The 25,775-nt window shown below is 44.5% G+C and overlaps 1 protein-coding gene and 1 long non-coding RNA gene across 2 annotated transcripts in view; one reads left to right on the top strand and one right to left on the bottom strand.

Annotated features, from left to right (window-relative positions):
- Positions 1–25,775, bottom strand: part of CTNNA1 (catenin alpha 1) — a 316,163-nt gene that overhangs the window by 183,009 nt on the left and 107,379 nt on the right. The gene's annotated exons all lie outside the window — the stretch shown is intronic.
- Positions 14–24,621, top strand: LOC131406002 (uncharacterized). The gene is made up of 3 exons (XR_009220042.1): positions 14–226; positions 8,480–8,562; positions 24,377–24,621. It is a non-coding gene; the product is annotated as an uncharacterized LOC131406002 (long non-coding RNA).

The following is a 25,775-nucleotide window of genomic DNA, read 5'->3' as shown; positions in this document are numbered from 1 at the left end:
GGTGCCTCCCGCCGCCCCGCTTTCCCGGCCCTCGCTCTGGGGGCGAGCCCCCGACCGAGAGCCCGACGACAGCGCACCGGGAACCTCAAAAGGACCTCTTGCTCTCCGCCATTCACTCCAGAGTTCCTTCATCCCAGGCCCCTAGTGGGCGCTCAGGCTGGGAGTGACCCCTGAGAGGAAGGAGGAGCGGTGACTCCTGGAACAGCCCGCGAGCGGGGAAGGGCAGGTGAGTCACCGATGCGAGCACAGGTGAGTCTCGGGGCGCGGCCCGCGCAGGCCCCACCCCCGGCTGGTGCCCGAGGGACCCGGCGCGGCGACGCAGAGTCCTGGGCATGCTCTTCTGAGGAGCGCCACAGGTGTTCCCGAGTCACAGGCTTCCAGAAGAGTGCTCTAGGCCCACGCCCTGGTTTTACAGAGGGAGAAACTGAGGCTCACAGCTTGAGGCAGAGTGGACCTAGAATCAGACTCTAGAGACCTCATAATGTGGGTGGAAGCCGTCCTAGAAATCACCTAAGCCATCCCCTTACTAGACAGATGGGGAAACGGAGAGCCCTCCTGATGGAGGACAAGGGGCATGTCACAGCAGCGTCCCCTCCTGAGGCATTCCGAGGCCAACCTCCTGAGATTGCCCCTCCTACAGACACACATACACACACACATTTGGAGGGCCTGGCTTCTATCCCTATCCCTCTGACCATTTAGGGAATTTTATTCCCGCTCTTCCTTGTTTATCTTCCTCGTCAATGCTCCAAAAAAAAACAAAACAAAACAAAAAACTACAAAACAAAAAATATTGCATATTCACCATCAGCCTGGTATAGAAAACCCTAATGGTGTTTTTCCTCCTTCATCGTGGGATGATGAACAAAGTTGATTTCAGTATTGGCCTATAAATCCAAAATAATGCAAGACAACAATATCCACTGCTGGCTTAGTGCTGAACACTGAGCAGGGTTCTAGAGGGACCTGCCTGCCCTCAAGATGTTTACCATTTACTACTCACATCTCCCTCTCCTCTGGGAAATGCAAACTCCTGGAAGACAGAAGCTGTATCCCCTACAGCACCCAGCGCAATGCTCATCCCCTACAGCAATGCCCAGTTAACATCTGTAGGTGAAGGTGTTCACTGTAATTCAAAGCACTATGGGGGCTACCCGGCGGCTTAGCAGTTAAGTGCGCGCACTCAGCTACTGGCGGCCGGGGTTCGGATCCCGGGCACGCACTGACGCACCGCTTCTTCGGCCATGCTGAGGCCGCGTCCCACATACAGCAACTAAAAGGATGTGCAACTATGACATACAACTATCTACTGGGGGGCTTTGGGGGAAAAACAAGGAGGATTGGCAATAGATGTTAGCTCAGAGCCGGTCTTCTTCAGCAAAAAAAAGAGGAGGATTAGCACCGATGTTAGCTCAGGGCTGATCTCCCTCACAAAAAAAAAAACAAAGCACTATGGGTTTGTGCTAGTGAAGATGTGCTGACAAAGGACAATAGGACCATGAAGGAAGAGAACCACCTTCAAGAGAAAGTCAAACCTTAAAAAGGCCATTCTTGTCCAACTACACCATTCTGTTTCTGGCGTCACAGTCTTTGCTCTTGTAGTCTCCCCTGCTGGGAGTGGCTGTGACTTCCTCTCATTACCTTTGGCTTACATCAGAACATAGTAATCAATCAATAAATATTTGTTTGAACAGGAGAGAAAATTAAAGAATTATGCTCCAGGGGCCAGCCCGTGGCGTAGCGGTTAAGTGCGCATGCTCCGCTGCTGGCGGCCCGGGTTCAGATCCCAGGTGCGCACCGACACACCGCTTCTCCGGCCATGCTGTGGCAGTATCCTACATGAAGTGGAGGAAGATGGGCACAGATGTTAGCTCAGGACCAGTCTTCCTCAGCAAAAAGAGGAGGATGGGCATGGATGTTAGCTCAGGGCTGATCTTCCTCACAAAAAAAAAAAAAAAAGAATTATGCTCCATAACTTTGTATATACATCACTTCATTCAGGACAAGCTACTTAATTTGTGAGGCCCTGTGTTAAAAAATTATTAACAATTTATAGAAAGCAACAGCACAGCCTTAAACCAAGCATTGGGCCTTTCTAAGCATGGGGCCCTGCTATAGATTGAATGTTTGTGTCCCTGAAAATTCATATGTTGAAAACCTAATCGCCAAGGTGATGGTATTAGGAGATGGGGCTGTGCGTAGGTGTCTAGGTCATGAGGTCAGAGCCCTCATGAGAGGGCCCTCAGAGATCCCTTTACCCTCTGCCACCTGAGGACACAGCAAGAAGGCTCTGAATATGAACCAGGAAGAGAGCTCTCGTCAGAACATGACCATGCTGGTGCCTTGATGCTGGACTTTCCAGCCTCCAGAACTGTGCGAAATAAATTTCTGTTGTTTATAAACAACCTAGTCAGTGGTATTTTGTTTTAGCAGCCCAAATGGACTAAGACTAAAGATGAAAGTGCAAGGTTTGTTTTGGGAAAAGAAGGGTCAAGTGACAGAAAAAAATATGATGAGAGACTTGCAGTGTGCCCTGTAAGCTAAGGGGAGTCAGTTCCCTATCTCTGAGAAACCTTGAAAAGCTTAGTAGGGAAGACGAGCATTCACTGTATCCCAGGCACTTGCTATGTGCTGGGGAAGCAGCAGTGAATAAAAGTGACTTGATCCCTGTTCTCATACAACCTAAAATGTAATGGAAGAGACAGATATTAAAACAGCTAAACTATAAGAAAGAAGGTCAAGTGTGAAGACAGGGGAGAGACAGAAGTAGATTTGGGGGGAAATTAACCTAGTCTGGGGTTCAGTGACCTGAGGAAGTGACCTTTATGCTGTGATCCGCTCCAGTCAGACTTCAGTACTCAGCTCTCCATCAAAACTGCTTTTATCAAGGTCTCTGATGACCTCTATGATGCCAAATCCAGTGGTCAGTCTCCATCCACAGTTCATTTGTACCATCAGCAGCAGATCACTCGCCTCCTTGAAACATTGTCTTCATTGGGCCTCCAGGGCACCAGGCTCTTCTGATTTTCCTCCAACCAACATGGCTGCAACTTCTTAGTCTCCTTAGATGATTCCTTCTAAATTATCCCAGTCTCTAAATGTTAGAGCAGCAGTTCTCAGAGTGCAGTCTGAGGACTCTGGAGACCTTTTCAGGGGGTAGTAAGGGTAAAACTATTTTCATAATAATACTAAAATATCACTTGCCTTTTTCACTCCCACTCTCTCATGGTGTACAGTAGAGTGTTCCACAGGCTATATGATGTGTGATATGGCATCACACAGAATACAGAAGCAGATATGAGAATCCACCTACCTTTTATTAAGCCAGATATTAAATAGATTTGCAAAAATGCAAAACAATGACATTTCTCCCTGAATTTTCTTTTGTTTTAGAAAACTGTTATTTTTCTTTAAAAAATGTTATTTATAATAACATGTAATAGTACAGCAAACATTGATAGATAAAACACATAAACAAAAGTTCTTTGTGATCCTCAAAAATTTTTAAGAATGTAAAAGAATCTTGAGATCAAAAAGTTTAAGAACTGCTGTTAGAGTGTCCCAGAGCTCCATCCTTGGACCTCTTTTTCTGTCTGCCATCAACCCATTGGTGATCTCATCCAGTCTTTTGGTTTAAATATGCTGACAGAGCCACCCGGTGGCATAGTGGTTAAGTTCGTGCGCTCCGCTGCGGCGGCCCGGGATCGCAGATTCAGATCCCGGGGGGTGCACCGATGCACCGCTTGTCAAGCCATGCTGTGGTGGCATCCCACATATAAAGTAGAGGAAGATGTGCACAAATGTTAGCCCAAGGCCAATCTTCCTCAGCAAAAAGAGGAGGATTGGCATCGGATGTTAGCTCAGGGCTAGTCTTCCTCACACACAAAAAAGAAAAAGGTAGAGGGAGATTGGCACAAATGTTAGCTCAGGGCAAATCTTCCTCAGCAAAAAAAATTATAAAAAAAGAAATACACTGACAAATCTGGTTTATATCTCAACCTGAACGTTTCCCCTGAATTCTAACCTCCCATATCCAGCTCCCTACTTGATACCACCGTTTGGATATCCAGTAGGCATCTAGGCATCTCATATTTTATATGTCTGTACATCCAAAACTGATTTCCTGAAACCTCTGTCCAAACCTGCTGATCCCACAGTTTTCTTCATTTCATTAAGTGGCAACTCCATTCTTCTAAGTTGTTTAGGCCAAAAACTTTGGAGTCATCCTTGACTATATTCTTTTTCTCACACATTTCATATCTGATTCCTCAGCAAATCCTGTGCTTCTACCTTCAAAATATATTCAGAATCAACCAACTCTTTACCATCTCCACTGTTACCATCCTAAGTCAAGCCATCCTCATCACTTAGCTTGAATTTCACAGGAGCCTCCTACCTGGTCTCCCTACTTCTGCCCTTGCGTCCCTCAGTCTAGTCTCAGTTCAGCACCTGGAGTGATCCTGTGAAAATATAAGTCCGAACATGTCACCCCTACTCTGCCCAAAACCTCCAACGGCTCTTATCTCACTCAGGGTAAAAGGCAAGGTCCTTATAAGGGCCTCCAGAGCTCACCTGCCCCCACACTCTTCTCCGACACACTGGCCTCCTCACTATTCCTGGAACTCACAGGCAGGTTCTCGCCTTAGGGCCTTTGCTTTCTGCCTGTAATGCTCTCCTCCAGATAGCTGCCTGACTCACTCCCTCACTTCCCCCAGGTCTTTGCTCAGCTGTCACTTTCTCAGTGAGGCTTCCTCTTGGCCACCTTATCTGAAATTGCAGCCCCTTCCCCCAACATCCCATCCCTCCTTCCTTGTTTTATTTTTCTCCTTAGGATGTATCACCTTCTGACATATAAAGTCGTATATATATATTTTTTTAACTTATTGTTTTCTCCTATCTTCCTCTTACTAGAATTTAAGCCCTCAATTTTTGTCTATTTTGTTCAGTGCTGTGTCCCTATAGTGCCTGGCACAAAGCAGGTCCCTCAATAAATATTTGTTAAATGAATGAAAGCATGAATAAATGGGATCTAGAAAAGACATTGACAAGGTGAATAGGGAGAGAAGGAAAAAGTTTGATTCTAGACCAAGGGACAGCAAGTTTGAAGGCCCTGAGTCCCATTCCAGGAAAAGAAGTTCTGTAATTTGGGAGCTGGTGAGGTAGGCAGGGGCCAGACTGGAGAGGGCTTTGTAAGCCTTTATAGACTTTATTGTGGGGAGAATGGGGTGCCATAAAGGATTTTAAACAGAGAGAGAATGTGATCATATTTTGTTTTTAAAACATTCACTTTGTTTTTTTGGTTTTTTTTATAATTTTATTTATTTATTTTTTCCCCCAAAGCCCCAGTAGATAGTTATATGTCATAGTTGCACATCCTTCTAGTTGCTGTATGTGGGACGCGGCCTCAGCATGGCCGGAGAAGCCGTGCCTCGGTGAGTACCCGGGATCCGAACCCAGGCCGCCAGCAGTGGAGCGTGCACACTTAACAGCTAAGCCACGGGGCCGGCCCGATTCACTTTGGAAAAAAAGCAGATTGTAAAGCAATGCACATAATATCCCATTTATGTTTGAACAATGTATACATATTTTTTTTTATAATTTTATTTTTATTTTTTTTCCCCCCAAAGCCCCAGTAGATAGTTGTATGTCATAGATGCACATCCTTCTAGCTGCTGTACGTGGGACATGACCTCAGCATGGCCAGAGAAGCGGTGCGTCGGTGCACGCCGGGGATCCGAACCCGGGCCACCAGCAGCGGAGCACGCGCACTTCACCACCAAGCCACGGGGCCAGCCCCTACAGATTTGTTTTAACGCTCTTTTCTCATAGCAGCTGAGCCATTTAAAACATATCATCTGTTCAAAATCCTCCAGTTCTTCCCATCTCACTCTGAATAAAATCTACATGATCTTGCCTAGCAACTTTAGACCAATATTCAGCTTTTTCCCTCCATCTTTCCACTCCAGCCCATGCTGGGGTCCTAGACATTCCTATAACACATCAACCACTTTCCTGCCTCAGGGCCTTTGCATTTCTAGTTCCCTCTGCTTGGAATGGTCTTCCCCTAGAGAGCCCCTTGGCTCACTCCATCACTTCATTCAGATCTCTGCTAAAATGTCATCTTGTCCAAGAGGCTTTCCCTAACCACCCTTTGTAAAATAACACCAGGACCCAGTTCCCTTCCCTCTCCTCTCCATTTTCTTTCTGTACCCTGCTGTACTTCATAGCACTTGTCAATACCTAACACATTATATGGTTATTTATTTACTTATGGTCTGTCTTCTCCATTAGAATGTAAGCTTCATTAAAGCAGGTATTTTTCTCTACTGTTCACTGTTGTGGCTTCAGAACCTAGAACTGTGGCTGACGGGTAACAGGTGAATGAATGAATACTTACAAGTCTGTAAGGATACACAGTAAAATGTTACAGTGGTTACATGCAGGGAGGGGAATGGGGGGACTTTTAGGTTTACTGTGTATAGGATAATATATAACATATAAGTATAGTGGGATGGAAAGAATTGGGTAGATTTGGGAACTAGATCAAAGGACAGAGGATCCTAGGTCTTGACAATGGATTGGATGTGGAGGTTTCTGACTTGATCGGCTGAGGAAATAGTGGTCATTTACCCAGATGGAGAACCCTAGAGGTAAAGCAGATGGGGGTGAGGGTGGAAAGTAATGCAGACAAAGAGCTATCTTTGGTCATGCTTGGTGTTTGTGCCTGCCAAACATCTCAGAGAAGATATCCTTTAGACAGGGGTATATCCAAATATGAACTCAGGAAGGGCCCCAAGTGGAGCTAGAGATGTGGGAGTCATCTGTACCTGGAGAATGTATGGCAAGAAGAGGTGGAGGCCCAGGACCAACATTTAAGAGGAAGAGGAGCCGGAACAGAAGACTGAGTTGCCCTCTGCAGCCCCAGAGCCCCCCTTTCCTTTCCTAAAATGTACCAATTCCTTTTCCACATCAGAGTCTTACTATTTGCTGCACCCTCCATTTGGAAGTCTCTTTGCCCTAACTCTTCAGCGTGACTCCTTCTCAGGCTTTTTTTTTTAATTAAATATTTATTTAGTGTCTACTTACATATTAGATTTTTGAGATCACTTATATTGTTTTTTTTTAATCTTTTAAGCCAGTTGTTTTCCTAAGACTTTACTTTTTTAGAGCAGTTTTATGTTCATAGCAAAATGGAAAGATACAGAGATTTCTCATATACCCCTTGTCCCACACATGGACAGCCTCCCCCATTATCAACATCCCCCATGACAGTGGTACACTTGTTAAATTGATGAACCCACATTGGTACATCATAATCAGCCAAAGTCCATAGTTTACATTATGATTTACTCTCGGTATTGTACATTCTATGGATTTGGACAAATGTACATTAACATGTATCCATCGTTATAGTATCATACAAAGTATTTTCACTGTCCTGAAAATCCTCTGTGCTCTACCTGTTCATTCCTCCCCCACTTCTCATTCTTGAGAGCCAATGTTGACATCACCTGGTCATAGAGGCCTTCCCTGACCACACCCCTCACACCTCAGTCACTCTCTACCACATTACTGCATTTTCTATTCTTTTTTTATTTTTTGTGGTGAGGAAGATTGGCTCTGAGCTAACATCCATTGCTAATCTTCCTCTTTTTGCTGAGGAAGATGAGCCTTGAGCTAACATCTGTGCCCATCTTCCTCTATTTTGTATATGGGATGCCACCACGGCATGGCTTGATGAGTGGTGCATAGGTCTGCGCCCAGGATCTGAACCTGTGAACCCCGGGCCACAGAAGCAGAGCACACAAAGTTAACCAGTATGCCACTGGGCCGGCCCTGATCCTTTTTGTTCTTTTAATTGAGGTATAATTGACATACAACATTATGTTAGTTTCAGGTGTACAATATGTTTCTATTCTTTATAGCACTCATCTCTCTAGAATCGTCTTGTTTGTCTACTGGTTTATTTTCTGTCTCCTCCATGAGCCTGTAAGCAACATGAAGACAGGAAGCTTGTCTGACTTTTTTACTTATCTGTTCTTATAATTTAGCACAGTGCCTAGAACATAAAATGGACTTTAAAAAACATTTGCAGAAAGAATGAGTGGCCATAGATATAGAAGGAAAACCAAGTGTCATTGATGCCAAGGACTTGGTCACTAATGTCAATTGATGACATTTGGGTTGAAACTTCAGGTCTCAACTTACTTTAGGTTGCTGAATATAATGCACATAATCACATATAACTGCACCAAGAATGTTAAGGAAAAAAAAAATTTTTTAAATCAATCAGCAAGAATTTATGGAGTATTCTAAAAAGTAACACAAAATAATGTCAAAATGTCAATAAAGATGAACTATCAGGGATCATCTTTGAGATTCTCTATATTATGAGGGCTTCATTGTTATTTATCTACATTGTGCTGGTAAGTAGCTTTACAGTTTACAAAGTACTTTCCTGAATGTTATCTCATTTGAGGCACCCCTCAACCCATAAGGAAGGTGGAACCAAAATGAGTGAAGATCCAAGAATGGTGAGACTTGGCAGCTTTGGAATGAAAGGTTGGAAAATCTTTACCTCTTGTTGTGGCCATGAAATGATAAGCACCCCATCCCCCATTAAGTTCCACAGAAGGGATGAAAGGGACTCTAGGCTTAGCCTAGGGAAAGCCAAAAAAGGGGCTCAGATTTGGACAAGAGTCAGTAAAAACTAAAGGTAAAACCAAAGTGTGGGACCACATCAGAGTCAAAAGTGATTGGATGCCTGGTGGCCCTAGTTGCCTTCCATTTCCTTTTCAGAAGAGTAGGGGAAAAAGAGTAAAGCCCTGCCCACCCTGGAAGTTTGGTTTATTAGCTCAGCTAACATCAGGGTATTTTCTTCATACCTTTGTAGCTCAATAAATCTCAACTCAGGCTGCACATTAGAATCATCTGGAGAGCTTTTTAAAAATATGATATCCAGGCACCACACCCAGGGGTTTGGATTCAGTGGTTCTTAGGTAGGAACTAAGCATTTTTGAAATCTCCCTGGTTGATTCTAATGTGCAGCCAGAGTTGAGAATCACTGATAACTAGTGTAAGCCTGGGCAGAAAACAAAGTAAAGTCAAGTATACTTAAAACTCATTCATTAATTCATTTGCTCATACAATAATAATTATTTTAATACTCAATGACTAAAAATAATAATCTGATATTTACTAAGTCTTTGGCATATGCCAAGTTCTGTGCTAAGAGCTTCACATGTCATCCAAGCCTCTCAACAATCCTAAGGTAGTTAATATTGCATTCCTCAGTCTATAAATGAGACAACAGAGGCTTGGGTCACACCGGGAATATGTGGCAGTGCTGGGACCCAGATCTGCCAGAATCCAGAAGCCAACTCTTAACCATCTCCACTTAGCCTCTGAAATGTTAATGGCTTTCAAAAGCTCTTTGTTGAAAAGCCACATTCAAAACTGTCTTCACGTCAAGACTATACCATGCCGGAGGTAATTTAAACACCCAGTTGTTATGCTGTATTTTGTCTTTTTGCACAGCTTGAAGCAGTTTGACAGGTGGGGCTGGTTGGGGGTTTGAAGGGGGCTCAGGACAGGAGCTCACTTGTATCCCTTCCAAGCCTGTTCTAATAGAGGATGCTGTTGGCTTTAACCAGTGAGTTAAGTTTTAAATAAAAGAACCAAACTTAGGCCCTTGACACTTATGAAACTGTGTCAAGTTCTTTTTATTCATGTTATTCATCTTCCCTGCAGAAACTGAAATCAAGATTTAGCTCTTAAAATCAGTCAGCAGTGGGTGTTCATGATTCTTTCCTCTCTGATATGATAAAAGATTTGTACACAAAAACAAACACTTCCCGCCCCTTTCATGCTCATATTTTTGTTCATAACAATGGAGAAAGAGAAGCTGAAAGGAGAAAAGTTAAAAAAGACTGTGACAACCAAGCAAAATTATATCTAAAAAGAAGTCTTTTAAAAAGGGGAGCAGGGGGGCCAGCCCCGTGCCCTAGTGGTTAAGTTCGGTTCGCTCTGCTTCAGCAGCCAGGGTTCGGTTCCTGGGCACAGACCTACAGCACTCATCAGTGGTCATGGTGTGGCAGCAACCCACGTAAAAAACAGAGGAGGATCGGCACAGATGTTCACTCAGGGCGAATCTTCCTCAAGCAAAAAAGAGGAAGATTGGCAACAGATGCTAGCTCAGGGCGAATCTTCCTCAGCAAAGAAAAAAGGCAGGGGGGATGGATGAGGGAGGTTGTGCTTTATCCTTCTCTTTAAAGTATCAGTGGACTTTATTATAGAAACCTGGTTCTTTGTATTCACCATTCTAAAAATTCTTTTTTTGTCTGGCATTTTTAGATTTTTATAGGAGTATGAAAAGTGCTATCAAAATAAGAATTGTTGCATTGTAATATAAACTGAATTAAATTAATACACTTTAGATCTCAGGTGTATTGGTGAATGAGTCATTTGTCTCTATTCATTGCTTCTGTTGCCTAACAACAATTTTTCTAAACTCCAACAAACTTTGAGAAAAAGAAAATCTTGGAACGGAGCAGAGAGAGAGATCTGCCAGGAATTTTTACATGCCTCCGTAGGTCCTCATATGGGCATTCTGAATACAGAACTTAAAGTGGAAGCTGGGGCAGCCTTTGTTTTTGGTCTACCCAGAGTGAATTTGATTCTGGGTTGACTGGAGTCAGGATGGCTGAGTAGGTCCTGGGATTCCTGGATTCCATGAGCTCACGGTGGAGTCTGGCAAACCTATGTTCCATCCTGGCTCCCTCTGTCAGTTCTTACCAGTCCAGTTTCTTTATTTCTTTAATCACTTTTCTGTCTGCCTATGAGTCTGGCAGGACCTGCCCCTCCATCACAGAAGGCTATTATCATATTCCTTCATTCATCCATTCGTTTGCTCAGTCAACAGATATTTTGGAGGACCTTCTATGTGACACGCATTGTACTAGAGAAACAGTGGTGGGCAGCCCTCATGAAATTTACATTCTAGACAGGGAGAAAAACAGTAAGTAGGTAATAATTAAATGAATGATATGATTTCAGATAGGGTTAAGTGTTAAGAGGGATGTGGAGGAGACATGCTCATCTAGATAGAGGGCTCAGGAGGGATCTCTCTGAAAAGGTGATGTTTGAGCTGAGACTTGCATGACCAGAACGAGCCCAGTGATGGAGTAGAAGGTCCCAGAGGAGTAAATAGCAAATACAAAAGCCGTAGGGTGGGAATAAGCCTAGCATATTCAAAGAACAGAAGGAAGGCCAGTGTGCTGCAGGGTAGTAAATAGGGAAAAGAGTAGATGATGTCAGAGAAATAGGCAAGGGCCAAATCATGTAAGACCTTGTAGGTGATGGTAACGAGTTTGAGTTGTCCTTTAAGAGCAATGGGAAGCCCATGGGGGATTAAGAAGTGGAGTGAACATGATCTGATTTGTATTTTTGAAAGGTCACTTTGACCGCTGTATTAAGAATGAAGCGGGCCGGCGCAGTAGCGCAAGCGGTTAAGTGCGCGCGCTCCGCTGCCGCGGCCCGGGGTTCTCCGGTTTGGATCCCGGGCATACACCGACACACTGCTTGTCGAGCCATGCTGTGGCGGCATCCCATATAAAGTAGAGGAAGATGGGCATGATGTTAGCTCAGGGTCAAGCTTCCTCAGAAAAAAGAGGAGGATTGGCATCAGATGTTAGCTCAGGGCTGATCTTCCGCACAAAAAAAAAAAAAAAAAAAGAATGAAGTGTAAGGGAACATGAGTGAATGCCTGTCATCATTCATTCATTTATTCATCTGTTCAGAAATATTTTTTGAGTGTCTAATTGCCAGGCAGTATGCCAAGCACTGAGAAATTATGGTGGGTAAAACATCATTCCTCCCTTCAAGGAGCTTACAAGACAACTGGTGCGTCAGAGAAGTACAGAGGCTCTCATACTATGATGAGCTAAGTGCTGGGCTGGGAGTAATCTCCATGTGTTATTGGAACCCAGAGGAATTCATTCATTCATTTAGTACATATTTATGTGCCAAGTTCTTGGGATACAGTGGTGAACTAAACAGACAAGGCACATACCCCCATGGTGTTTACAGATTACTGGAGGAGAAAGACATTATAATTAAACACTCACGGACCTATCATTACCCATTGTCATATGAGCTATGAAAGAAAAATAATGTGAGAATGTATAAGAGGGAAGCCTGGTATAGTCTGGAAGGACTCAGGAGGCCTGAAGGAAGAGCTTCAGGTAAAATAGTTAAGTAGGTAAAAAAAGGAGAGGAAGATTGTCAATTGTACCTCAATAAAGCTAGAGGGAAAATGGAGGGGAAGAGTGCTGTGGGCCCACTGAGACCCCAGTTCTGTGGGTCACGAAAGACTTTCTGACATCGAAGCTGAGTCCTGAAGGATGAGTAGGAATTAGCCAGTTGAAGGAGATTTGGAGGGGAAGGGAAGGCACTGCAGAGCAAAGGAACAGCCTGTGCAAAGGCATGGAGGCAACAGAACATAGCAGAATCTCCGAAAAAGCAAGACGTTCAATACGGCTGGGTCGTAGAGTAGAAAGGCACAGCGAGGTCAAAGAGATTGGAAAAGTGAACAGGAGTAGAAGTGTGCACGCTAGTAAACTCTTGTGAACTTCGTTCTGAGGGCAGCAGGGAACTGCTAAAGGATTTTAAGCAGAAGGGTGACCAGGCCAGATGAAGTATTAGAAAATTCTCTGGACACAGAGGAGACTGGGCTGAGCTCCCACAACATGCCACCTACTGAAAGTGGGCATTATGCCCTCAGTGAAATCCCTCTTGGAATTTTCTGGGTTGAGCAAGGTCCAGTTTAGCAAATAACATTGGCCACCCTAAAAACTCCTTTCCCCACTTTCCACAGCTCAGCCCAGGACTGCAGGAATCATGAACTCGGAAGACATCTGCCAGTTGTGATGAGCAACAACCCATGAGTGCCCCCGGGAATGGGCACACCAGGGAACCCAGTTTCCTCTGCCTCATGGGCCATAATGTGGTACACAGAGCAAGGTCCCCTTAAATCTCAATAGCTTATTCCTTTCATAAATTTGCTTAAGGTGAGGCTGTGACCCCATGACTACTATCATTTGCCCTCAGCATTTTGCTTTCACCTTGAACTTTCAGCCAAACACCTGGATCTCTGGACCAAAGCCATTTTTGTCTGGTGGTGGACAATGCCTTCTAACTGCTCTGCCCCCCAAGGGGTCTTTAGGTTTAGGGGGTGGGGAGAAGGTGTCCTGTGTCTCCATTGAGGCTGAGGCCCAGGAGACCAGGGTGAGATTTCCTAAATGTGGTCTAGGCAGGTCCTCCCTGGCTCAAATGGCTTCCCATTGTTACAGGATAAAATCTAAATAATTTAGCCTAACCTGCAGGGCCCTTTGGCATCTACTTCTTTATACCAGCTGTCTCCTTGCCTAGAGGTCTCTTCTCCTTATCTCCTTGTGGCAATGCCTTCTTATAATTTAAGTCTCAACTCAAATGTCACCTCCTCAATTTGGCCTCCCTGACCACCCACTCTAGGGTAGCTGGATAGTCACTCTCTATCCCAGTACCTCATTGTTTTTTCTTCATAGCACATGTCACCATCCAAAATTATTTATTTGTTGGTCTACTTGCTTATTGTTGGTCTTCACCCTTTAGGATGTGGCCTGACAGCTTCAACATTGTCTGTCTTGTTTACTGTTTTATCCTCAGTACCTAGAACAATGTCTGGCACACAGTAGGTGCTGAATGAATGAATAGTCCTGGTCTATTTTTCCAGACTCATTCCACTCCATCCCTCCATTCACCTCTGTCAAGGCTAATGTCACTGTATTGCAATGACACATTTACCTGTCATCTACCCTACCTGCCCATGTCTGTGAGCTCCTAAAGGAAGGCATCCATTCACCTCCTTATCCCTAGCACACAACACAGTAACCAGCACACAGTAGGTGCTTCACTAATATTCGTTGATTGCCTAGATAGAAAAATGTGGTTCATGGGCCGGCCCCGTGGCTTGGCTGTTGGGTGCATGCACTCCGCTGCTGGCGGCCCGGGTTCGGATCCCGGGCGCGCACCGACGCACCGCTTCTCCGGCCATGCTGAGACCACGTCCCACATACAGCAACTAGAAGGATGTGCAGCTGTGACATACAACTATCTACTGGAGCTTTAGGGGGAAAAATAAATAAATTAAATAAATAAATAAAAAGAAAGAAAGAAAAATGTGGTTCAGAGAAACATGGATTAGGAAACCATGATCATTTTCATGGCAGTGGTAGCAGGGGTTGTCATAAACCTAGACTTACAGCAGAGAGGCAGCCCCTTCCTGTGGACCAAACCAGGAAAATAATACCATATTAAATTCTGATAACTAAGAGCAAAAGAGAGTGAGTGTGGCCAAAATGACCCTACTTCTCACCATCCATGTACTCCCACATGGGTGAGAGCAGTCAATTCACAGGTGAGAAGTAAAGGAGCATTCTCACTATCAACTCTGGCAGGATCAACCAAAGAGGCCTAGGAGAAGTGCCAGCTAAAGTTTGCACAGTGCTTCCCAGTCCTCAAACTTTATCTCACAAGGATCTGGAGGGAAGGAAAGTAGGTTTCATTAGATCAGTGAGGCTCAGAGAGGTCCAGCAGTCTGCCCAAGGAGATACCACCAGGAGTGAGTTGCTCTATAGCTGTGCCTTTATTCTGCTATTTGGGAGCCCTTAACATGCTCATCCAAGCTTTAGTTGCTAAGCTCCTAGAAGTCTGTGTAATTACTGTTGTCTAAAATACAGAACAGCAGAATGTGTAATTAGATGGTTTTAATAAAGTCCTTTTGGATGATGCTGATGCTGATGATGCTGAAGATGATGGCAATTTTGATAATGATGATGATGAAGCTGCTATCCTTGAAGACAAGGGCCAGGAGGGAACCCTTATCTTAGAATGGAGCCAGAGCCATCGCCACACACAATGGGCTGATCAGGATGCAGCACTGCCTAGCAGTTGATCTGGCGTCTCAAGTTGAGCCACCCGTGAACTCCTTAGGGCTCCACTTCTAATTGGCTATGTGGCCTCACTAAACCTCAGTTTCCTCATCTCTAAATGGAAAGATTATTACCTGACTCTTAGAGTTCTTGGGAGGCTCTTTGGAAGTAATCAAATAGGTTCATTATCATGGAACCTATATCACAGTAAATGTCTCATGATGATACTAGCAAATTCTCACAAACAGCATACTTTATGACAGGTGATATTCTAAGCACTTTACATATATCAGCTCCTTTATGTAACACCCTATAAGGTAGGTTCTAACATCATCATCCTTGTTTTATAGATAAAGAAACCAGGGCACACACAGGGAAATTGAATAATTTGTCCATGATCACAGAGCCAGAAAGTACCAGAGCTGGGTGTCAAAGCCAGGCAGTCTGAGTCCACAGGCATTACACAGCTACGGTGGCCGTGGAGATGTGCTGCTCAGAGTTCTCTTTGAGAGAACTGTTGTAGCGAGCAGAGTTGACTGACCTTGAGATCCATCACAGCATCCAGACCAAGGCCATGCTTCCTCTGGGCTGCTCTCAGCCTATGACTGAGCACAGTAGGGGTACCAGAGTGGGGCCATTCCTGCCCAACACAGGACTCCTCTAGATGGGCAACTTTTTTTGTGTGTGTGGTAAAATGTACATAATATGAAATTTACCATTTTAACTATTTTTAACTGTATAGTTCAGTGGCATTATATACATTCACATTGTTGTGCTACCATCACCGCGATTCATCTTCAGAACTTTTTCATCTTCCCAAACTGAAACTCCATATCCATTAAACCTTAACTCCCCATTTACCCCTCCCCTCAGTGCTGGAAACCACGATTCTACTTTCGTCTATGATTTTGACTACTCTAGGTACCTCATATAGGTGGAATCATACAATGTTTGTCCTTTTGTGACTGGTTTATTTTGCTTAGCATAATGCCTTCAAGGTTCACCCATGTTGTAGCATGTGTCAGAATTCCCTTCCTTTTAAGGCTGAATAATATTCCGTGGTACATATATAACACTTTTTGTTGTTTTTTGTTTTGTTTTTGTTATTTGCACGATTGATTTTTTTTTATTGTGAAATTTTTGTTGTACATTATTGTTTGTCAGTCACCGTATAAATGCATCCCTCCACCCCTTGTGCCCACCCCCACCCCTCTTGCCCCTGGTAACCACCAAGCAGTTCTATCTGTCTGTGTGTTGGTTTATCTTCCACATATGAGTGAAATCATGCAGTGTTTGTCTTTCTCTTTTTGGCTTATTTCACTTAACATAATACCCTCCAGGTCCATCCATGTTGTTACAAATGGGACAATTTTTTCTTTTTTTATGGCTGAGTAGTATTCCATGGTGTATATACCACATCTTCTTTATCCAATCATTAGTTGAGGGACGCTTGGGTTGCTTCCATGTCTTGGCTATAGTGAATAATGCTGTGATGAACATAGCAGTGCATAAGCCTCTTTGGATTGTTGATTTCAGGTTCGTTGGGTAGATAACCAGTAGTGGGATAGCTGGATCATAAGATGTTTCTATTTTTAATTTTTTGAGGAATCTCCATACTGTTTTCCATAGAGGCTGTGCCAGTTTGCATTCCCACCAGCAGTGGATTAGGATTCCCATTTCTACACAGCCTCTCCAGCATTTGTTGATTTTGTCTTGGTGATTATAGCCATTCTAACGGGTGTAAGATGATATCTTAGTGTGGTTTTGATTTACATTTCCCTGATGATTAGTGATGTTGAACATCTTTTCATGTGCCTATTGGCCATCTGTATATCTTCTTTGGAGAAGTGTCTGTTCATTTCCTCTGCCCATTTTTTGATCGGGTTGTTTGTTTTTTTTGTTGTTCAATTGTGTGAGTTCTTTATATATTATGGAGATTAATCCCTTGTCAGATATATGGTTTGCAAATATTTTTTTCCAACTGGTGGGTTGCCTGTTCATTTTGATCCTGGTTTCATTTGCCTTGTAGAAGCTCTTTAATCTGATGAAGTCCCACTTGTTTATTTTTTCTTTTGTTTCCCTTGTCTGAGTAGACATGGAATTTGAAAAGATCCCTTTACGGCCCATGACAAATAGTGTACTACCTATATTTTCCTCCAGGAGTTTTATAATTTCAGGTCTCACCTTCAGGTCTTTGATCCATTTTGAATTAACTTTTGTGTATGGTGAAAGAAGATGGTCTACTTTCATTCTTTTGCAAGTGGCTGTCCAGTTTTCCCAGCACCATTTATTGAAGAGACTTTCCTTTCTCCATTGTATGTTCTTAGCTCCTATGTCAAAGATTAGCTGCCCGTAGATGTGAGGTTTTATTTCTGGGCTTTCAATTCTGTTCCATTGGTCTGTGTGTCTGTTTTTGTACCAGTACCATGTTGTTTTAATCATTATCGCTTTGTAGTATTTTTTTGTGTGTGTGTGAGGAAGACCAGCCCTGAGCTTATATCCGATGCCAATCCTCCTCTTTTTTGCTGAGGAAGACTGGCCCTGGGCTAACATCCATGCCCATCTTCCTCTACTTTATCTGGGACACCGCCACAGCATGGCTTAACAAGCGGTGTGTTGGTGCGTGCCCGGGATCTAAACCGGTAAACCCCGGGCTGCGGCAGCAGAGCACGCACACTTAACAGCTTGTGCCACCGGGCCGGCCCCTGTAGTATGTTTTAAAGTCAGGGATTGTGATGCCTCCAGCTTTGTTCTTTTTTCTCAGGACACATTTTGTTTATCCATTCATCTGATGGGCAACCTTTGCTCAGAGACTTTCAATCAGCCTAGCTGAGACATTTTCAGAACTGCACTTTGGTCTGAAGCTTTTCCTACTCAATCTTCTCTTATTGCCCATCTTCTTTTCCAGATTGTCAAAAACTGCATCACAGTCAGAAGACTCTCACCATCTTCCCCAGCTCCCTCTCCCTTTATCCTTCACAGATGCTCCCCCATTAATCCCCTGCATGCCTAATCTTATCTTAGTGTCTATGTCTCAGAGGACCATACTGACACAACAGCCTCTTAATAAGCATTATTTATCATTATTATTTCTGGGGAAGGGGAAGAAGCATTTAAAGCAAATTTGTAAAAATAATTTAAGACAGTTATACAGCATAATTGTGCATGGTATTTTCTTTTTTGAACTTCTTTTGTTATATATATCTCATTGTAGAAAAGTTAGAAAACACACACAAGTAAAAAGAAGAAAATTAAATTCACCTGTTATTCTACTACCCTAGATTATTTTCAACCATTACTGTCATTACTGTTTCATTTGGATGTGGATCTCTCTAAATATTTATCTCTACATATGCAATATCAGTTTCTTTTTTTTTTTTAATTTTTTTTGTGAGAAAGATTAGCCCTCAGCTAACATCCGACGCCAATCCTTCTCTTTTTGCTGCGGAAGACTGGCTCTAGGCTAACATCCATGCCCATCTTCCTCTACTTTATATGGGACGCCGCCACAGCATGGCTTGACAAGTGGTGCATCAGTCCGTGCCTGGGATCCAAACCCCGGGCCGCTGAAGCAAAGTGCGCAAACTTAACTGCTATGCCCCCGGGCTGGCCCCCACTATTAGTTTCTCTTTAAGGAAACTGGTTTCTCCCACACGATGAATTGGGTGGAGATGACTCTATGGATCTTGGAGTCTATAAACTGACTTAGTTTAGGAATGCATTCATTCATCCATTCATTTAGTACATATTTATTTAACAGCTACCAAGTATCAGGCCCTGCTCTAGGCACAAGGGATACAAGACAGACACAGCTCTTGCCTGCAGAAAGCATACAGTCTAGTAGAACCATAGACACATCTCCAGGCAATTATGATACCCTGCTCTGTGGACTCAGAGCAGGGCCACCCAGCCCAACCAGGTTTCTTGGAGAAAATGGTTTCTAAGTCAAAACCTGAGGCGTGGCAAGGAGTTAGCCAGGCAAAAAAGAGGAAATTTTAAAAGGCATTGTAGGACTAGAACCTAAGCAAACAGGGTCATGTGTAATAGGCCAGGTTGCCTAAGGAGCCGCTGACTCTGCCCACAACTGCCAAAAATGATTAATGACTCTGTGTGTGTGTGTGTGTGTGTGTGTGTGTGTGTGTGTGTGTGTGTAGCAGCCACTCAGACTGAGCAAGGGATAAGACCTTAACCAGTTAAGGAATCTTGCTCAGAGGCTCTCTATAGAGAAAGCATATACCCAAGAACCCACCAGAGGAGAGAAGCTAACTGATCTCAAACCTTAGATTGGAAATATTGGCCAAGAATTAAGCTCTCTGAGGGCAGGGGTGGTGGGTTCTCTACCTCTGTGGAATCCGTAGGCCCAAGACAAAGCCAAGTACAAAGAGGACCCTCAGTTGTAACTGGTGCCCATGGCATCATTGTTTCTCAGCCTAAAGAGGCCTCAGGCAACAGGAAGACACTCTGGATGATTCTGGCATCATCTCAAGCCACTTCTTGGGGGTGCAGTTGGTTCAACATGAACTACGAAGTCCAGGGTCTTGGAAGTGACACAGAAAAAATACGAAAGCCCAGCCTTTCCCTGAGTAGATCTGAATTATTCAGCACCAGCAGCAGCAGCCCTACCCATCACAGAATTTCCAAGACAGGTTGTAGATCAGCAGAAAGTAATATTGTTTCAAATATTGTTCTGATATTAACATTTCTTTGATTGGCAGCAGTCGATATTGTATTTTCTGCATCCTGTAATTCTTGTTGGCCAAGTTCTATTTTAGCATATGGGTATAAATAAAATTATTCAATGAGATAATATCCAGAGAGGTCGAAGTGTGCTGACAGGTACTACCATCTCATTAAATGTGAATAGCCTTATGATGTAACTTGGATTTTTTGGGGAAAAAAAGTGTTAGACAACCACAGTGTGGTATTTTTAGGTACATAGGTGAGGCAGGCACCCACACATACTACTACAATCTTCTGAACAGTAAAGATAGTTCCTCACTTCTCCCAGCCTGGGAGGGGATGGGCTGAGATGACCTGGCCATGCTTCCTCAGTGTTCCCTTCCTTGGGAGACAGCAACCCCCCCACTCCCACCTCCAAATTTAATGCTTGGTGAAGCAGCTGCCAGCAAGTGGCCTAGGGAGTCAAGGCCCATCTCTGTGGTCAGTGAGGCCTTGGCACTGAGACAGACAGGAACATGTCCAGTCCTGGCAGCTGGACCCCACTAAAACCGGCAACCACAAAGACCAGTACTGGCCACGGTCTGCATGTCCTGACCGTGGAAGAAATGTCACCACCTTCCTCAGGGACAGGCCTGAGTGGGGGTTGTCACTGGGTGAGTGAACACCCACTGGTCTTCTCAGCCAATTTGGCAGTCAGGGTAAAAATAACACCAGCCGCATCATTTTCTAAAATTAAGGGTGATGCTATAGCAAATGTATGCAGATGTATACAGACACAGATGGGAACAAGTGTATTTAATTGTAAATGAGTCAGAATGGAGCAAATGAGATTTCCCTTATATTTGGGTTCCAAAAATTACAGAGAAAATGTGCTTGAGGCAGAAACAAACCAAAAAAAAACCACAAAAAAATGGGGGTAGGTTATTGAGGCAGGAGCCACATGGGAGGGAACCTTTGACATCCAGAAGGCTGGGGTGGCTTTGGTCTCCTCTGTGGGTTATACAGATGTCCTGGCTCTCAAGAACTTGATCCCAAAGGCCCTAAAGTGGCCAAAGTGCTCACGGGATGGACACAGGCACAGATGGCAGGACTCGTGGTGCCTCAGCCTCATCTTTCCCATAAGTGGAAAAAGGAAGGGAGGACTGTAATGGACTGTCCCCAAGGAGAGAGCCAAAGACCAGCTTTTGTGACCTCAGAGAAACAAGCTGAGGCAGAGAAAGAGAGAGAGGGGAAAAAAACATCTCTGCCTAGCTGCTTGTGGCCAGAGAGAAAGGAATGACAACAGAATACTTCTTGTTTGGAAAGCACCATTTCTCAACAGCTTTAAGGAAGACACCTAGTAGAGGGCCAGGCTATTGGTAGATGTTCAGTAAATACTAGAAGAAGGAAAGGAAAGAGAAAAGATGGAAGAAAGAAAGAATATGTCATCTTGCAAGTCCCTCCCACTCTGTGGACTGAAGTGGTGCTGTAGGGAAGAACCGCAGAAGCAAAAAGGCAGACTGCCCAAGTAAAAGGGACATGCTACAAAAGACACGAATGTGCCTTCCCTCAGGGCTCAGGGGAATGTGGGGGACGAACAGGAAAGTGAGACACATCGATCCTGCCAGGCCTTCTACCCCTGTAAGCTCACCCCTCCACAGGCAGCAGTCTGGAATTCTTACCTATTCCCTGTGCCTCACCAATCGTAATTTGCTCCTCAGAGAATAGAAGAACATTGGTTTCACCACAGTGGGTGAGCTATCCCTAGGGGCAGCAACCTAACATGCAAGTCAGGAAGCTTTGTGCATCTGGGCAGCCTCAGAGCTCAGCACCTCGTAGCCATCTAATAAATGCCTGCCAGTAGATGAATATATGAATGAATGCATGGATGAATGAATGAACACAACAAAGACTCCCCACCTAAAAATGGTCTCACTCTGTGGTTTGAGCCCTTTGTCTCTCCCTCCCCAGGCTTGTTTCCTCTGTGTACTTATGATTCTCTGCCTCCCAACCTTGAGGAACAGCAAACCCAGCCTTTTTCCTCGGGTCCAGCTCCCCTGGCAGGAGGATTCCGGGAAGGCATGAAGCACAAAAGCTCCTCTTGGGAAAAGGGCAGGGGGAGCTTTCATCTCAGCCACTCTGCATTCTTTGTCCATGCATTTGCAGTCCTTGCCTTATCTTCCCAGAAAGCCCAGAGGGCTAGGTTGGCCTTGGTGACATTTGACCCAAGCTTCCTCCTCCACAACTCTCCCAGCCCCACTCTCACCCCTGCCCCACCCCCAGGATTTCAGCCTTGAAGAAAGCCCACACTGTCTGCTTAGTGGTCTGCAGGTCAGTTCCAAGGAAGAGTACTTATGCTCAGAGTGCCACACACCCAGGAGATCATATGCCTGAGCTCCACAGGTCCTCTGAGCACCCTTCTCAGCACCCACCCTGCTAGATGCCAGTGGATACAGAAGCGAAAGAGGAAAATGCAGCCCAGCATCATCACTGCAGCTCCAGTCTGCCACAAGCCAACCTGGTGGACGGGTTTACTTAAAATGAAGTCAATGAGAGTTGAAGAACTGGCTTTAAGCAGAGGCCCGTGTCTGCTTTTCACAGGCCTTATTCAACGCTGGCTTCCTACAAAAGCTCAGTGCCCAAGCTTTGGCCACTTTCTGTGACCTGCCTCCCCTCGCCCTGCCCTTGCCTTCTGTGTCTGACTCTGCATTATGTGTTCTACTTTCTAGCCCCTCCTTCTTCCTTCCTCCTGTTTTTCTTCTTCCTCTTCTTTCTTCTTCTCCCTTCTTCCTCACCTGTTCCATTTGCTCAGCACTTTACAGTTTATGAAGCTCTTTCAGATAGTACATCAGACATGATAAGATGAGTTCAGTGGCATATGTGACAGAGATGGAGAAAAGAGACAGAGACTCTGTTAGCATAATAACCACCAGAGCTACACTATAAGAGGGAAAAGCATCTTGTAGATGCTTCATCCTGACGCTGGGCTTTGGAAAAGCAGCCCCTGTCTTTCATCACCAATGAGAAAGACCTAAAGACTGACGTGTATGCTTGTGTTTTGTGAGATGTCGTTCTTGGTTTGGGTTCCCCCAAAACAGACCTTGAAACGGGTTCAAGTGCAAATAGTTTATTTGGGAGGTGATTCCAGGAAAGACTGGTAGGGGAGTGAGGAAGTGAGACAAAGAAGGAAAGGAAGCCACTAACGGGTGCTTAAGGTGTTAAGTTACTACAGGGACAATTGGAGCTCAGATCTGCTGAGAACTCTAGAAGACAATGTGGAAGATGCTTCAGGATTGTCCCTGCTGAGGGATGAGGAAGCTGGGCTACACAGACACTTCTGTCATTGGTTGAGAGCTGCTTCCAGAGCTGAGCTGTTAACTCCCTGGCACTTCCCACTTTCACTGTGCAGAGGTGTGTTCCTCTGGCCAGAACAAAGCCCTCAGGCTGAGTCCCAGGTGTTGGCACTAAGTGGTCTCTGGCGTGTAGAGGTGAGTACTAAGAGGATTTGAGCAGGGCAACAGCAACGTCTGCTATAAACCGCAGTAGCATTCCAATCAACACCCTTGAACTTGAGGCAGTTTGAATGGGTTTCTATCTCTTGAAACTAAGATATCCCCCCTTTCCCTCATCACTCCTAGTAGCTATGCAAGGCCAGGCAAAGTTCCCTCACTCTCCTCTTTTCTCTTGTCTCTGGGGCCTTAAAATGTCCCTCTTCACCTCAAAATGTCTTTGAATCTTCACCCATTCTTTTTTCCTTTGTCCTGAGCTTGGGATATTTTCTTTCCACCTGAGCTTTTGTGCACACACACACACACACACACGCTGCTTCCTCCCAGACTTTGTTATCAGTTATCCTCCTTGAACTCCTTGATGAGCAGGAGTTCTTTTTATTTTGTTTTTTGGTGAGGAAGATTGGCCCTGATGTAACATCTGTGCCCATTTTCCTCTATTTTGTGTGTGGGATGCCTCCACAGCATAGCTTGATGAACGGTGCATAGGTACGCACCCAGGATTTGAACCTATGAACCCTGGGCCACTGAAGCAGAGCACGTGAACTTAACCACTACACCACCGGGCTGGCCTGACTAGGAGTTCTGAAGAGAGAGTGTTTCAGGCAATGGAAGCAGCAGGAGCCTGCACATAAACTGGGTCTAAGGGTGCCCTGCCCAATGGCTTCCCATCACCCACGATACAAAATCCAGTTCCTAAGCCTTGAATTCAGTACCTTAATCCAATTTACCAGGGGTTTTTTTGTTTTTTGTTTTGTTTTGTTTTACCTAATCTACTTCTGTCTTTTCCTATGCATCTCATTAATTAACAAACATTTTTGAGGGCTTTACTATATACCAGGCGTGGGCCAGGCACCAGGGAGGAGCAGTGAATAAGACAGACACAGTGACACATTCCCTGTCCTCATGGAGTTTATAGCCCATTAGGGGTGGAGAAGATAAAGATGAGGTGGAGATCATAGGAAAGGTGCCCTTCTCTGAACCAAAAAGCATTCAGGAGAAGAGCCCAGAACCACCTGCCATTCGGGTCTCTGTGCCCCTCCCCATCTGTATCTAGCCTCCAATAATTCCCACCTCCTGGTATTCACACCTGGGGTAGTTCCTTCCCACGCTGTGCCAGTCAGTCTATATGACCAATAGAATACAGCAGAAGTAACGGTATGTCACTTCTGAGATTAGGTTATAAAAGACACTGCAGCTTCTGTCTTGGGCTCTCTTTTCTCTCTCTCTCTCTCACAGATCATTTGGACTGAGATTCAGTTGCCACATCATAAGCATCTCTGTGGAGAAACTGAGACTTCCAGCCAACAGCCACATCAATGACTCATCTTAGAAGTAGATCCTCCAGCCCCAGTCAAGCCTTCTGATGACTGCAGACCCAGATGACACAACCTCCCAAGAGACACTGAGCCAGAACCACCTCGCTCAGCTGCTCCCCGATTTCTGACCCTCAGAAATTGTGTGACATAATAAATGTTTATTTTTATAAGGCACTGTATTTTGGGGTAATTTGTTACAGAGCAATAGATAACTAATATACCACGTTTCACCCTATCACCTTCCCCTTGATATCCAGGGGATATCTTTCTGCTTGTTCCATATGGTTCTCATTGTCCTCCTGCTCACCAACATCTCTTGGTGGGCCCAACAGAAAACATTATGACATGATTCCAAAGGTGCTTTCAAAGCCTCAAAGTTGGTTAAAATCCTACACATTTTCCTTTCCCTTAGCAGTTTTTCTCTTTAATTTATGTTCCCTTATACAATTCAAGAGAAAAAAGAAGCCGTAAGTTCCTGATTCATTTATACTCACCTCTTCCCCATGGCCTTGTGAGAGTGATTTGGTGTGAGAAAGATCTCTCTCTGAGACTCTTAAAGTTTCTACTCTACCTGTGAATAAAAGAAGTGAACTGGCCAAGAGTAAATGGAATTTGGACCTCAAAAGGTTGGAGTTGGATTTTAAATCTGGAATTTGTGTTCTCTGAGTGAGTTTCAAACCTGGAAGCTTCCTTGCCCTCCTCTGATTCAGTCTTTCTGCCTCATTGGACTGCTCTGTCCATCAGAGATATGGAAACACTTCCCAGGGTGGTTTCCTTGGAGAGCAGGAAGGAAGGACACACTCAAATTCAGAATTATCCTAAAACTACAGCACAGGGCTTGGGCAGGCTTAGAATGAATCATAGGGCTGGCTTTCCTATCAGCTGAGGATTCAAGCTCTGGACTTGGTTTCCCCCTTTTTGTTCTAATTTTCTATCCTGAGAAGTAGCTCTGAAAATTCCCAAGGAACATTAAACCATCTACCTGCCCCAAGTCACCACCCTAAGATTTAGCATTAAGGGACCATTTCTCCAGGCTTTGTGATAGTCCCATGTTGGACATAAGACAGAAGCAGTTTTATTTATTTATTTATTTTTTGTGAGGAAGATCAGCCCTGAGCTAACATCCGATGCCAATCCTCTTTTTTGTTGCTGAGGAAGATTGGCCCTGAGCTAACATCTGTGCCCGTCTTCCTCTACTTTATATGGGATGCCACCACAGCATGGCTCGACAAGCAGTGCGTGGGTGCGCGCCCCAGATCCGAACCTGCGAACCCCAGGCCGCCGAAGCAGAGTGCACGCACTTAACCACTTGCACCACT

The sequence above is a fragment of the Diceros bicornis genome, chromosome 1 (assembly GCF_020826845.1).
Source record: "Diceros bicornis minor isolate mBicDic1 chromosome 1, mDicBic1.mat.cur, whole genome shotgun sequence".
NCBI lineage: Eukaryota > Metazoa > Chordata > Mammalia > Perissodactyla > Rhinocerotidae > Diceros > Diceros bicornis.
Note: the sequence above shows the minus strand (reverse complement) of the source record. Positions and strands in the feature narration are given on the sequence as shown.